General features: G+C 34.6%; 1 protein-coding gene and 1 non-coding gene across 10 annotated transcripts in view; one reads left to right on the top strand and one right to left on the bottom strand.

Annotated features, from left to right (window-relative positions):
- Positions 1–14,984, top strand: part of LRRIQ1 (leucine rich repeats and IQ motif containing 1) — a 217,662-nt gene that overhangs the window by 158,087 nt on the left and 44,591 nt on the right. The gene's annotated exons all lie outside the window — the stretch shown is intronic.
- Positions 2,541–2,645, bottom strand: LOC112832116 (U6 spliceosomal RNA). Its single transcript, XR_003210318.1, has one exon. It is a non-coding gene; the product is annotated as a U6 spliceosomal RNA (small nuclear RNA).

Raw genomic sequence — 14,984 nt, 5'->3', positions numbered from 1 at the left:
TGTAGACATTTTAACAATATTTGTTATTCCAATCCATGAGCATGGAATGTCTTTCCATTTCTTTGAGTCATCTTGAATTTTTTTCATCAGTATCTTAAAATTTTCAGAGTACAAATCTTTCACCTTTTTAGTTAAGTTTATTCCTAGATATTTTATTGTTTTTGGTATAATTATAAATGGGATAGTTTTCTTAATTTCACTTTCTGCTACTTCATTATTAGTGTATAGGAATGCAACATATTTCTGTACATTGATTTTGTATCCTGTGACTTTACTGATTTCATATATCAGTTCTAATAGTTATTGGTGGAGTCTTTAGGGTTTTCTATATGTAATATCATGTCATCTGTGTATAGTGAGAGTTTTCCGTCTTCCTTACCAATTTGGATGCCATTTATTTCTTTATGTTGTCTAATTGCTATGGCTAGGATTTCCAGTACTATGTTGAATGAGAGTGGTGAGAGGGGACAAACTTGTCTTGTTCCTGACCTTAGAGGAAAAGCTATCAGTTTTTCGCCATAGTGTATGGTTTTGGCTGTGGGTTTTTCATATAAGGCTTTTATTGTGTTGAGATTTGTTCCCTCTAGGCCTACTTTGCAAAGCATTTTTATCATGAGTGGATGTTGTACTTTGTTGAATGTTTTTTTCTGCCTCTATTGAAATGATCATATGGAGTTTTTTATATATATATGTACCCTGATGTTTACTGTAGCACTATTTACAATAGCCAAGATATAGAAGCAACCCAAATGTCCACTGATAGATGAATGTATAAAGAAATTATGGTATATACATATACAATGTAATATTAGTCATAAAAAACAATGAAATCTTGCCATTCGTAACAACATGGATGGACTGAAAAGGCATAATGCCAAGTGAAATAAGTCAGACAGAGAAAGACAAATACTATATGATTTCATTATATATGAACCTAGAAAACAAAACAAATGAGCAAACAAATAAACAAAATAAAACAGAAACAGACTCATAAATACAGAGAACAAACTAATGGTTGCCAGAGGAGGATACATAAAATAGGTGAAAGGGATTAATAGGTACAAATTTCCAGTTATACAATAAAAAATCATGAGGATGTAAAGTACAGCATAGGGAATATAGTCAATAAGATTGTAAGAACTTTGTATGGTGACGGATGGTAACTACACTTATTATGGTGAGCATATTATAAAGCATTTAATTGTTGAATTACTATGTTATGCATCAGAAACTAATATAATATTATATGTCAACTATACTTCAGTTAAAAATAATTAAATACATAAATGGGAGAAATTTACTGGTCCAAAAAAATCCAAAAAACAAAAATGCCTTGGTCAGATCACCAGGTTTGCGTGCCTGACCCAGTATTACTACCTGTGAGCAAGTCACTAAACTCTTGCTGTGCCTCCCTTTTCATCCCTGGTTATAACTGTAACCTACTTCACTGAGTGGTTGTGAAGATTAATTGAGATAATGCATCTAGCATATTTAGAAGAAAGCCTGACACATGGTCAGGGCTCTAGAATGTTATTGGGTGGGTTACAGATTTGATCTCTTCAAATAAATACTCAACATATCTAAGTGGAGCTTCATTACATCAACAGTAATCTGAGGGATGAAAATTTTATACTCTTCTACTACAGGTCTCTACATTTAAATATTAATTTTTGAGGAGCAGAAATTCAGGTGCTAGAAATCACAGATAACTGAATATCAGAGATATATACATTGTCTCCCTAATAATACAAATCTAAGAATTTTGGGACTGCAATTATGGTAGCCTTTTTGAACTAGCATAATTAAAAAAGGGGGGAGGGTTAATAGAGCTGCAGTTGAACTTCAGGAAGCAAGAGAGTTAGAGCCTGGTATACCCTCAGGATTTCTTTCTCACTTGTCTCTGGCTTTACTCTTCCCTCTCACTGTTGACTGGCTCTCTGCTTCCCAGGCCACAGGGTAAAAAATACTTATTCTCAACAATTCCGAATTTAAATGTTAATGCTCCAGGCATCAGAGCAACAGAATGAATCAATTCAATCAGCTCTACCCATTCCCCAAGACCAACAGATTGGGTTACCTTATGTGACCCTTTTTGGCAAATATGCTTCCCATCCATGATCCTGTCAACTGTGACCCTTTAGTAAACATGCCCACTGGGCGTCCCTTTATAATGTGTGCATGGAGGGAAGGGGGAAGACCCAGAAAGGAGGGACTAAGAGTTAACCCAGAGGGTGTCTACTAACTGTTGGTCTATAAATCTTTGTTGGGACAGAGAAATTAGAAGTGCTAAAAACTACAGGTAATAAAGACAGTTCAGAGGAAATGAGAACTCTGAAATAATAATATAACAAAAATTTTATTAATTTAGGGCTTAGGACTTTATACCTTACTTCTGTCCAAAAACTGATAAGAATAAAAAAATGCTTGATTTACAGAATCTTATTTTACCACATAATTTGGGGAGGGGGCACATCCCATTAGTAAGGCAAAATGGCACAGCTGTGGTTTATGTCAAATCACATTTGACTATTGTTAAATCAGTATTTGTGGATTATTAATATAGCATTTAGTGTCATCCTTGTGCAGGGACCATGCTAATCTCTGTATCATTTCAATTTTAGTATATGTGCTGCCGAAGCAAGCACTATTAATATAGCATTTACAACTGAATTCTTTTAAGAGACTATATTTCACCTTGTAGCTGATATTCAGCAAATGATTTTTTGTATATTTAATTTATCCTGCAATTGCTGACTGTGGGATTTAGAAAACCCTAAGTAAGATGTGTGTTTGCTGCAAAGATTAATGTCTATTCTCATCGTATAAGATCTAAAACTAAAGTTCCCTGTCCCTGATAAACAGATAAAGTAGCAATATGTGATCATATGGTTTTTACTCTTTTTCTTATTGATGTGACATATCACGTTGATTGATTTGTGACTATTGAACAACCCTTGCATCCTGGGAATAAATACTACTTGATTGTGATGTATAATTTTTTTAGTGTATTGTTGGATTTGGTTTGATAATAATTTGTTGAGGGTTTTTGCATCTATATTCATGAGAGATAATGGCCTGTAGTACTCTTTTTGTTGTTGTGTCTTTATTTGGTTTTGGTATCAGGGTGATAGAGACATCACAGAATTTGGAGGTTTTCTTTCCTCTTCTATTTTTTTGGATAGTTTGAGAAGAATGGGTATTAACTACTTTAAATGTTTGGTAGAATTTGCCTGTGAAGTCATCTGGTCCTGGATTTTTGTTTGTTGAGAAGTTTTTGATTACTGATTCAATTTCATTGCCAGTTATTGGGCTATTCAAATTTTGTATTTCTTCCTGCTTTAGTTTTGGTAAGTTATATCTTTCTAGGAATTTATCCATTTCTTCTAGGTTGTCCAATTTGTTGTCATATAGGTTTTAATAATATTCTGTTACAATGGTTTGTATTTCTGTGGTCTTGGTTGCTATTTCCTATCTTTCATTGGTAATTTTGATTATTTGGGTCCTCTCTCTCTTTTTTTTTTTTTTTCCTGATGAGTCTGGCTAGAGGCTTATCAATTTTGTTGATCTTTTTAAAGAACCAGCTCCTTGTTTCATTGACTGTGCTATTGTTTTTTTGGTTGTTTTTTAGTTGCTATATCATTTATTTCTGCTCTAATCTTGATCATTTCCTTCCTTTTGCTGGGTTGGGTTTTGTTTGTTCTTCTTCTTCTAGTTCTTTTAGGTGTAAGGTTAGGTTTTTTATTTGAGATTTTTCTTGCGTCCTGAGGTAGGCCTATATTGCTATAAACTTCCCACTTAGAACCACTTTTGCTGCATCCCAAAGATTTTGGACTGTTGTGTTTTAATTTTCATTTGTTTTCATGTAATTTTTTATTTCTTTGATTTCTTGATTGACCCATTCATTTTTTAGTAGCATGTTATTTAACCTCCATGCATTTGTGCTCTTTCCAGATTTTTTCTTGTGGTTCATTTCTAGTTTCATATCATTGTGGTCAGGAAAGATGCATGGTATGACTTCAATTTTTTGACTTTGTTGAGACATGTTTTTGGCCTAATATGTGATCTGTTCTGGAGAATGTTCCTTGTGCACTTGAAAAGAATGTGTATTCTACTGATTTAGGATGGCATGTTCTGAATATGTCTGTCAAATCTATCTGGTCCAGTGTATCATTCAGAGCCACTATTTCCTTGTTGATTTTCTACTTGGATGATCTGTCCATCAATGTAAGTGGGGTGTTAAAGTCCCTTGGTATTATTGTATTACTATCAATTATTTTTTATGTTTGTTAGTAACTGTTTCATGTATCTGGGCGCTCCCATGGTGGGTGAATAAATATTTACCCTTGTTATATCCTCTTGTTGGATTGTCCCCTTTATTATTATATAGAGTCCTTTTGTCTCTTATTACGGTCTTTGTTTTAAAGTCTATTTTGTCCAATGTAAGTATTGCTATGCCAGCTTTATTTTGGCATCCATTTGCATGATAAAGTTTCTCCATCCCCTCATTTTCAATCTGCAGGTGTCTTTCAGTCTGAATGAGTTTCTTATAGGCAGTATACAGATGGGTCAATTTTTTTCCCAATCCGTCACCTTATGTCTTTTGAATGGAGCATTTTTTCCATTTACATTCAAAGTAATTATTGATAGATATGTATTTATTGCCATTTTGTTACTTTTTTGTGGTTGTTTCTATAGATTTTCTCTGTTTCCTTTCTTCTCTTGCTCTCTTTCTTTAGGATATACTTAGATTCCTCTTTATTCTTTGCATATTTATTACTGGTTTTTAATTTGTGGTTACCATTAGGTTTTCATATAACATCTTTCATATAGCAGTCTATATAAGTTGATGATTGCTTCAGTTTAATCCCATTCTTTATTCCTCTCCTTCACCAATATTTTAGATATATGGTATCATATTTTACATCCTTTTATTTTATGAATCCCATGACTGATTTTGAAAGAAATATTTATTTTTACTGCTTTTGTGTTTTTTTTTCTTTTTCATCCTCTCACTTACGGTCTTCCTTTCTATTCAGAGTCCCCTTTAACATTTCTTGTTAATGGTCATGAACTCCTTTAGTTTTTGTATGTGGAAGAAAATCTTTATCTCTCCTTCTATTCTAAATGATAGTCTTGCTGGATAGAGTATTTTAGCTGCAGACTTTTCGCTTTCAGCACTTTGAATATATCACGCCACTCCTTTCTGGCCTGCAGTTTCTGCTGAAAAATCTGCTTAGCACCTCATGGGGTTTCCCCTTATATGTAACTGACTCCTTTTCTCTTGCTGCTTTTAACATTTGTTCTTTATCACTACTTTTTGTCATTTTAATTACTGTGTCTTGGTGTGGACCTCCTTAGGTTGAATTTCTGGGGGATCTCTTTGCCTCCAGGAACTGGATATATTTCCTTTCCCAGATTAGGGAAAATTTTCAGCTATTATTTCTTCAAATAAATTTTCTACTCCCTTATCTTGCTCTTCTTCTGCTGAGATCCCAACAATGTGGATGTTATTACACTTGATGCAGTCACTGAGTTCCCTGAAACTATTCTCAATTTGCGTAATTCTCTTTCCTCTCCTTTGCTCAGCTTTGTTACTTTCCATTACTCTGTCTTCCAGGTCATTAATTCATTCCTCTCTTTCATCTAGCCTGCTATTTATTTCATCAAGTGTATTTTTAATTTCATTTATCATGCTTTTCATCTCTGATTGGTTCTTTTTTTGGTATCTCTGTGTTAAGGGTCTCACTGATGTCCTCCACTTTTCTCTCCAGCACAGTGAGTATCTTTATGATCATACTTTAAATTCTCTATCAGGCATACTATTTATATCTGTTTTGCTTTGGTCTCTTGCTGTGATTTGGTCCTGTTCTTTCATTTGGAAGATGTTTCCCTGTCTTCTCATTTTGTCTGACTTTCTGTGTCTGTTTCTATGTGTTAGGAAAGTTGGCTACTTCTCTTGCTCTTATTGATAATACCCTTATGAAGAAGAGGTCCTGTAGTGCCCTGCAGTGCAGTGTTCCCTGTTTCTCCAGGGCCTGGTGCTGCAGGGAGTGTCTCCTTTGTGTGTTGCATATGCTCTGCTATGGAGTCTTGGCCTCTTTTTCCTTCAAGTCAGTGGTCTGCAGAGACTCTTTTTGTGTCTTATGGCCAGCAAGGTGTGTAGTGGTCTGCCTATGAAAGATCTGCCCCTGCCACCTCTGGAACTGAGGTCCTGCACAACATGTGGGTCAGGATATGTGGTGTTAACAAGGTTTGCACCAGTCTTCTGAAGATGGGACCTGCGGCACTGGGACTGAAGAGAGAATGACTGGGAAGGGCGGATCCACTTAAGTACAGGGCTTGGTGCAAACAAAAATTGAGTGTTGGCACCATGCTGTTTTCCACAGGTGACTGTTGTTTATGCTGGAGGGGAGGGGAAGGGAATGGCACCTGACAGCTCCTTTGTTCCTGGAGAGGTCTCCCCATGATTCCTGTCTTTCTGGGTCACAGTTTGAGATGAGCAGATCACTCTCCCTCCCATCTGCCCCTGGTGTTTTTCAAATGCTGGGTCTACACTGTAACTGCATGGGCTGTTTGCCATGCTGTTTTTTTAAGTGTGGGGGCTCCACTTCTTAAGGCTGTCTGCACTCTCCAGAGCCAAGCCCAGTGATTTTTAAAATTCCAGGCTTTAAGCCCACTCGTTTTAAGAACTCTCAAAATTCAGCCCTTTTCACTTTCAAATGGCAAGTATTATGGAAATTTGTCCTCCCTGTTTGTGGGCTCCCTGGTGTGAGTCTGTTTTCTACTCTTCTCTGTGCCACCAGCTCCTTCCCTAAAGCGGACATCCACAGTCTGTTTCATTCTCCTGTGCCTTCATTCTTCTTTCCTTCTTTGATGTGGCCTCTTCCCTGCCATTAGTTTTGGAGTTTGTTCTGCCAGTCTTTGGGTCATTTTCTGGGTTATTTATGCTGATTATGGTTGTTATCTAGTTTCATCCATTGGAAGTGGTGAGCTTAGGGTCCTCTTACTCTGCCATCTTCCCAGCTGACCTCACCATAGACATTTTCAAATTAACAAAAACTGAGTTTGCTACTAATAGACACTTATTGAAGAAACTTATTTAAAGGGACAGTCCTTTTCTCAAGAAAATCCCAGATGAAAAATCCATGTGCCAAGAAGATAGAAAAAAATAAGAAATAGGAAATATGTTGGTAAAATCAAACATAAATTGACAGTATGAATAGCAATAATCACATCTTGTGAAATTAAATGTCACAAGTGAAATTAAATGTCACAAGTCAAATCAGAGAAAATTTACCTATAAGTCAAAATGGAGCTAAGTTGAGTTAAAATATTCTATGATTCTTAAATTCCCTAGGAGGAGGAAAAATTGGTTAATTTTAGATTATGTTAACCATATATATTATGATTTCCAGGATAAAAACTAAAATGAATATATACAAACAATGTTATTTCCACACTAGTGGGAAAAAGCAAACAGAACAATAAAATAAAAGAAGCACTCAATCCAAAATGAAGCCAAGAAAGTAAAGAAAAAGAACATAGTATATTCAGGGGTGCCTGGATAGCTCAGTTGTTTAAGCATCTGAATTTTGATTTTGGCTCAGGTCATGATCGCAGGGTCATAAGATCAAGCCCTACATCAGGTTCCACTCTGTCAGTGGAACCTGCTTAAGATTCTCTCTCTCCCTCTCCCTCTTCCCTTCCCCCACCATTCTCCCTCTCAAAAAACAAAAACAAAACAAAACATAGTGTATTCAGGCAAATAGAAAACACAAAATAAGAAAATAAGATACACACACACATATATCTTATATATACATACTTAAGTGTGTGTGTGTATACAAACTCAAATATACCAGTACTTACCTTACATGTAAATAGTTAAATAACTTAGCTAGCAGATAACTATTGCTTCTAGATTTTTTTTAATTCAAAAGCCAAACTTAAATTCTAAAGGTACAATAAGTTTGAAAGCAAAATGATGGGAAAAATAGACCACAAAAACACTAACCAGAAGAAAGCTGGCATCCTTACATTAATGTAAGAAAAAACAGTCTTTAGGGAGAAATGAAAGCATTACTAAACTAAGCGAAATTAAAAAAATATTTTTAACTTAATGGAAATTAACGAAAACACCACTTATAAAATGTGTGGGATGCAGCAAAAGCAGTGCTTAGAGGGAAATTTGTAACAAAGAGTGCATACATTAGAAAAGAAGAAAGATGTAAAATCCATCATCTAAGTTTCTACCTTAAGGAACTTGGAAGAGTAGAGTAAATTAAATCAAAAAGTAAGCAGAAGAAAAAAAAAGAATTAGAAAAGAAATCAACAAAATTGTATATGGGAATTCAATAGAGAGTATCAATGAAACCAAAAGCTGATCCTTTGAAAAGATCAATAAGGTTAATAAGCCTCTGGCCAGGCTAAATAAGAAGAAAAAAAAAAAGGACACAAATTACTAATATCAGAAATAAAAGAGGGGACATCACTACTGATTATATGGACAGTAAAAATATAATAAATGTATGCTATGAATAATTCTATGCCCATAAATATGATTACTTAGATGAAATGGACCAATTCTTTGGGACACAATTTGCTAAAACTTGCATAAGAAAAAGACAAGCTGAATAGGCCTATATCTATTAAATAAAATTGAATAAAAAATTAATCACCTTCAAAAATGGACAGTACCAGGCCTAGAAGGGTTCCTGGTGAATTCTATCAAACATTTAGGAAAGAAATTATACAAATTCTCTATAATCTCTTTCAAAGGATAGAAGCAGAAGGGATACTTTCTAATTCATCTGTAAGGACAGAATTAACCTCATACTAAAGACAGACAAAGACTATACAAGAAAAGAAAACTACAGATTTTCAAAAATGTGATACAGAAAATCCTCAATAAAATACTAGCAAATCAAATCCAACAATTTATAAAGAAAATTATACACATTTACTTTATCTAATGACCAATTGGGATTTATCCCATATATGTAGAGCTGGTTAAACATTCAAAAATCATGGGGCAACTGGGTGGCTCAGTCAGTTAAGTGTCTGCCTTTGCTCAGATCATGATCCCAGCCCTGCATTGGGCTCTCTGCTCAGTGGAGAGTCTGCTTCTCCCTCTACCCTCCCTCCTGCTCATACTCTCTCTCTTTCAAATAAATAAAGAATCCTAAAAAAAAAAAAAATCAAAATTCAGTGTGCCCATCACATCAACAGGCTAAAAAAGAAAAATCATATATCTATAGAAGCAAAAAGACATTTCACAAAACCCAAATATTTATGATAAAAACTCAATAAACCAGGAATAGAGGGGAAATTCTTCAACTTGATAAAGAATTTTTACAAAACCCTTACAGTTAACATCATACTTAATGGTAAGAAATACAATGTTTTCCCACTAAGATCAGGTACAAGACAAGGATATTGACTCTGACCACTTCTTTTCAACCTTGTACTGGAAATCCTAACTAATGCAATATACAAGAAAAGAAAATAAAAGGTATACAGAAGAGGAAGAAAGAAATGAATTTTTTTCAGATGACATGATCATCTATATAGAAAATTTGAAAGAAGCGACAAGAAAACTTCTGAAACTAATAAGCAATTATAGCAAAGCTTCAGATGTAGGGTTAATATATAAGAGCCAATCACTTTCCTATATACTAGTAATGAATAAGTGAAGTTTGAAGTTAAAAACACAAAACCATTTACATTGCCACCCCCAATTTAAATGCTTAGGTATAAATCTAATAAAATATGTATAAATTCTGTATGAGAAAAGCTACAAAACTTTGATGAAATAAATCAAAGAACTCAATATAATTGATAAATATGCAATGTTCCTGGATAAAAAAAACTCAATATTAGCAAGATTTCAGTGCTTCTTAACTTGATTTATAGGTTAAATTAAATCCTAGCAAGTCATTTTGTGGTTATTAACAAACTGATTCTAAAATTTATATAAAGAGGCAAAATGCCCAGGATAGCCAACACAATATTGAAGGAAAAGAACAAATTTAGAGGACTGACAATATTTGACTTCAAGATTTACTGTAAACCTACAGTGTGGTATTGGCAAAAGAATTCTTAATCTCAGGAAACAAACTGAGGGTTGCTGGAGTGGTGTGGGGTGGGAGGGATGGGGTGGCTGGGTGATAGGCATTGGGGAGGGTATGTGCTTTGGTGAGCGCTGTGAATTGTGCAAGACTGTTGAATCACAGATCTGTACTTCTGAAACAAATAATGCAATATATGTTAAGAAAAAAAAAGAAGAAGAAGATAGCAGGAGGGGAAGAATGAAGGGGAATAAGTCAGAGGGGGAGATGAACCATGAGAGATGATGGACTCTGAAAAACAAACTGAGGGTTCTAGAGGGGAAGGGGTGGGGGGAATGGGTTAGCCTGGTGATGGGTATTAAAGAGGGCACATTCTGCATGGAGCACTGGGTGTTATACACAAACAATGAATCATGGAACACTACATCAAAAACTAATGATGTAATGTATGGTGATTAACATAACAATAAAAAATTAAAAAAAAGAATCAACACCAATACTTCATAAAGTCTTATAAAAAACAGAAGAGAGAACTCTTACTAACTTATTCTATTACCCTGACACCCAAACCAGGTAAAGACATCACATGAAAACCAGAGACCAGTATCTATTATCAACACAGATGAAAATACCTCAAAAAAATACTGGCAGACTGAATCCAGTAATAAGTGATAAAAAAAAATCACATGTTATGACCTAGTGTGATTTATCCCAGTAACACAAATTTGGTTCCACATATGTAATCAGTCAATGGAATACACCATATTAATAAAATAAAGGACAAAAGAAATACATGATCATCTCAGTAGACACAGTAAAACCATTTGACAAAATCTAACACTTTTCATTAAAAAAAAACACTCAACAAATTAGAATAGAATCTGATAGATTCTAGAATAGATCCTGGTGGCTCAGTCAGCTAAGCATCCAACTCTCAATCTCAGCTCAGGTTTGGATCTCAGGGTAATGAATTCAATCCCTGCACTGGGCTCCACGCTGGGTGTGGAATCTACTTAAAAAAAAAAAAAAAAAGAGAGACTCTGATAAAAGGCACCTGTAAACATACAGCTAACATCATACTTAATATATGGTAAAAGATGACAGCTTCCTTCCCCAAATCAGGAACAAGATAAGTATGTCTCACTCCTATCAACATTGTACTGGAGGTTCTACCTGGGATATTTAGGTGAGAAAAAGAAATAAAAAGCATCCGAATTGGAAAGAAAAAAAAAAAGAATAAACAAGTAAGTAATGGAAAAGAATATAGACAACCCAGAAATAGACCCACACAAATATGGTCAACTGATCTTTGATGAAGGAGCAAAGATAATACAACAGAGTAAAGATTGTCTTTTCAACAAATGGTGGAAGAACAAAGTGGATATCCTCATATTAAAAAAAAAAATGAATCTAGACACAGACATTATACCACTTACAAAATTTAACTCAAAATAGATCACAGACCTAAATGTAAAATGCAAAACTCTAAGACTCCTAGAATATAACACAGAAGAAAATCTAGATTTAGGTGACCTTGGGCATAGCTATGACTTTTTAGATACAACACTAGTGGCACAATACATGAGACATAATTGATAAGTTGGACTTCAATAAAATTAAAAATTTGTGTTCTGCTGAAGACAATGTCAAGAGAATGAGAAGACAAGCCATAGACTTGGAGAAAATATTTGCAAAACATTTATCTAATTAATGGTCACTATCAAAAATATACAAAGAACTCCTAAATCTCAACAAAAAGAAAATGAATAACACAGTTTAAAAAATGGGCGAATGACCTGAAGGACACTTCACCACAGATGGCAAATAAGCATATGAAAAGATATACCACATTCTATGTCCTCAAGGAAATGCAAATTACAACAAGATATCACTTTACACCTATTAGAATGGCCAAAATCTGGAATGATGACAACACCAAATTCTGACAAGGACATGGAGCAAGGGAACTCTTTCATTGCTGATAGGAGTGCAAAATGTTCAGCCACTTTGGAAGACAGTTTGGAACTTTCTTATAAAACTAGAAATAATAGGGCACCTGGGTGGCTCAGTCAGTTGTGTCTGCCTTCAGCTCAGGTCATGTTCTCAGGGTCCTGGGATTGAGTCCCTCATCAGGCTCCCTGCTCAGTGGGGAGTCTGCTTCTCCCTCTCTCTCTCTGCCTCTCCCCACTGCTTGTGCTCTCATTTGCTCTCTCTCTCTCAAATGAATAAATATCTTTAATAAAAAAATAAAACTAGAAATATTTTTACTGAATGATCCAGCAATCTCACTCTTTGGTATTTATTCAAATAAATTGAAAACTTATGTCCACACAGAAATCTGCACACACATATTTTTAGCAGCTTTATTCATAATTGCCAAAATTTAAAAGCAACAAAGACATCCTTCAGTAGATAAATGAATAAACTGTAGCACATCAGACAATGGAATATTATTCAACAATGAAAATAGATGAGCCACTAAGCCATGAAAAGACATGGAGGAACATTAAATGCATTTTACTAAGTGAAAGAAGCCAACCTGAAAAGGCTATTATATATATGATTCCAACTATGTGACATTCTGGAAAAGGTAAAACTATGGGGATAGTAAAAAGATCAGTGTTGCCAGGGGCCAGGATTGGGGAGAAGGGGTCAAGAGGCAGAGCACAGAAGATTTTTAGAGCAGTGAAAACTACTCTGCATGATACCATAGTGATGGATACATTGTCATTATATATTTGTCCAAACTCACAGAGAGTATAACATCAAGAGTGAACCCTAATATAAACTATGGACTTTGAATGATTATGATGTCTCAGTGTAGGTTCATAGATTATAACAAAGGTACCACTGTGGTGGGAGTAGAAGTATGTCGATAATGGGAGAGGTTTTGAATATGTAAGGGAAGGGAGTATATAGAGAAATGTCTATACCTTCAAATTTTGTTTTAAAAACCTAAAACTGCTCTAAAAAAATGAATGTTGTTATTTTTTAAATGATATAAAGCAAAGATTAAGGAAGTACCAAAGAGAAGTCAAAAATTCCAAACTATATTATATCTTTCTTATTAATTTATAGAACAAGCACTCAAAAAATCAGTAAGGACGTGGTTTGATAAACCAATTTAATAACATTGCTTAAAGGACATATACAAAACAACAACTGGAAGAAGCACACACAAGACATTTACAAAACTTTTGACTTATACTGGCCTTAAATCAGGTCTCAAAAATTACTTGAGGATTGAGGGACACCTGGGTGGCTCAATCATTAAGTGTCTGCCTTTGGCTCAGGTCATGATCCCAGGGTCTTGGGATTGAGCCCCACATCGGGCTCCCTGCTCAGCGGGAAGCCTGCCTCTCCTTCTCCCTCTCCCACTCCCCCTGCTTGTGTTCCCTCTCTAGCTGTGTCTCTCTCTGTCAAATAAATAAATAAAATATTTTAAAAAATTACTTAAGGATTGAAATCATGTGCAGTGTGTTTTTTTGAATATAATGCTAATAAATTATAAATGATTGATACCAATAATACTAATGATGATAGTACTAATAATGAACTAATACTATAAATGAATGATAAATCAATATAACTAGATAATCTTTATTCTCTTGGAAATTAGGAAACATCTGAAAAATTCATGGTCAAAAAATCATAAATGTTTAAAAAAATAACTAAATAATAAAAAATCTATATATCATAATATAAAAGCAATAGCCAATGAAATTTTTTAAAGTAAAACAATTCATCAATAAAGCTAAATTTTTTGAAAGAAATTTGATGAATTCCTGGCAAGTCTGATTATGAAAATAAAAGAGAAAGCACAAATAATCAGTATTAGGAATGAAAATGAGGCAGGATGACAAATGATACAGACTAAAACTATAGTAAGGAAATATTGTGAACAACCCTATGGCAGTACATTTGAAAATTTGGAGAAAATGATCAAGTCTTAGAAAAATATGATACCGAAACTAACCTTAACTCTAATCTTAAACCTAGCATTATAGGCAAGCAACCAGGAAGGAAAAAAATTTCAACCTGTGACAGTATTTTTTTTTTTTTTGTTAGTTAACATACAGTGCAGTATTGGTTTCTGGGGTAGAATTCACCTACATACAACTCCCAGTGTTCATTACAAGTGCCCTCTTTAATACCCATCCCCCACCCACCTCTCCCCATCCATCCTCAGTTTGTTCTCTATCATTAAGAGTCACTGTGGCTTGTTTCCCTCTCCCAAATGTCCAGCAGCTGATGAGTGGATAAAGAAGATGTGATAGTATATTTTTTTAATTTTATTTTATTATGTTAGTCACCATACATTACATCATTAATTTTTGATGTAGTGTTCCATGATTCATTGTTTGCGTATAACACCCAGTGCTCCATGCAATACGTGCCCTTCTTAATACCCATCACCAGGCTAACCCATCCCCCCAACCCCCTCCCCTCTAGAACCCTCAGTTTGTTTCTCAGAGTCCATAGTCTCTCATCGTTTGTCTCCCCCTCTGATTTCTCCCCTTTCATTTTTCCCTTCCTACTATCTTCCTTTTTTTTTAAACATATAATGTGTTATTTGTTTCAGAGATAAGGTCTGTGATTCATCAGTCTTACACAATTCACAGCGCCGTGATAGTATTTTTAAAATTATATGCCAAAGAAAGTGTCTCACAAAATATGTGCAAGACCTTCTCAGGAAAATTGTAAAACTCTATCAAGAATGTTAAAGAAAAACTAAATAAATCTATGAATTGAAAGACTAAACTTCAAAGATTTAAATTGTTCCAAAATTAACAGTGGATTATGTAAGACTGTTGAATTACAGACCTGTACCTCTGAAACAAATAATACATTATATGCTAAAAAAGAAGAAGAAGAAGAAGAAGAAGAAGAAGAAGAAGAAGAAGAAGAAGAAGAAGA

The sequence above is a fragment of the Callorhinus ursinus genome, unplaced genomic scaffold, assembly GCF_003265705.2.
Source record: "Callorhinus ursinus isolate GAN/ISIS: 27379988/994484 unplaced genomic scaffold, GSC_fseal_2.0 scaffold14, whole genome shotgun sequence".
Taxonomy (NCBI): Eukaryota; Metazoa; Chordata; class Mammalia; order Carnivora; family Otariidae; genus Callorhinus; species Callorhinus ursinus.
The sequence above is the reverse complement of the archived record's forward strand: the minus strand, read 5'-3'. Positions and strand labels throughout refer to the sequence as shown.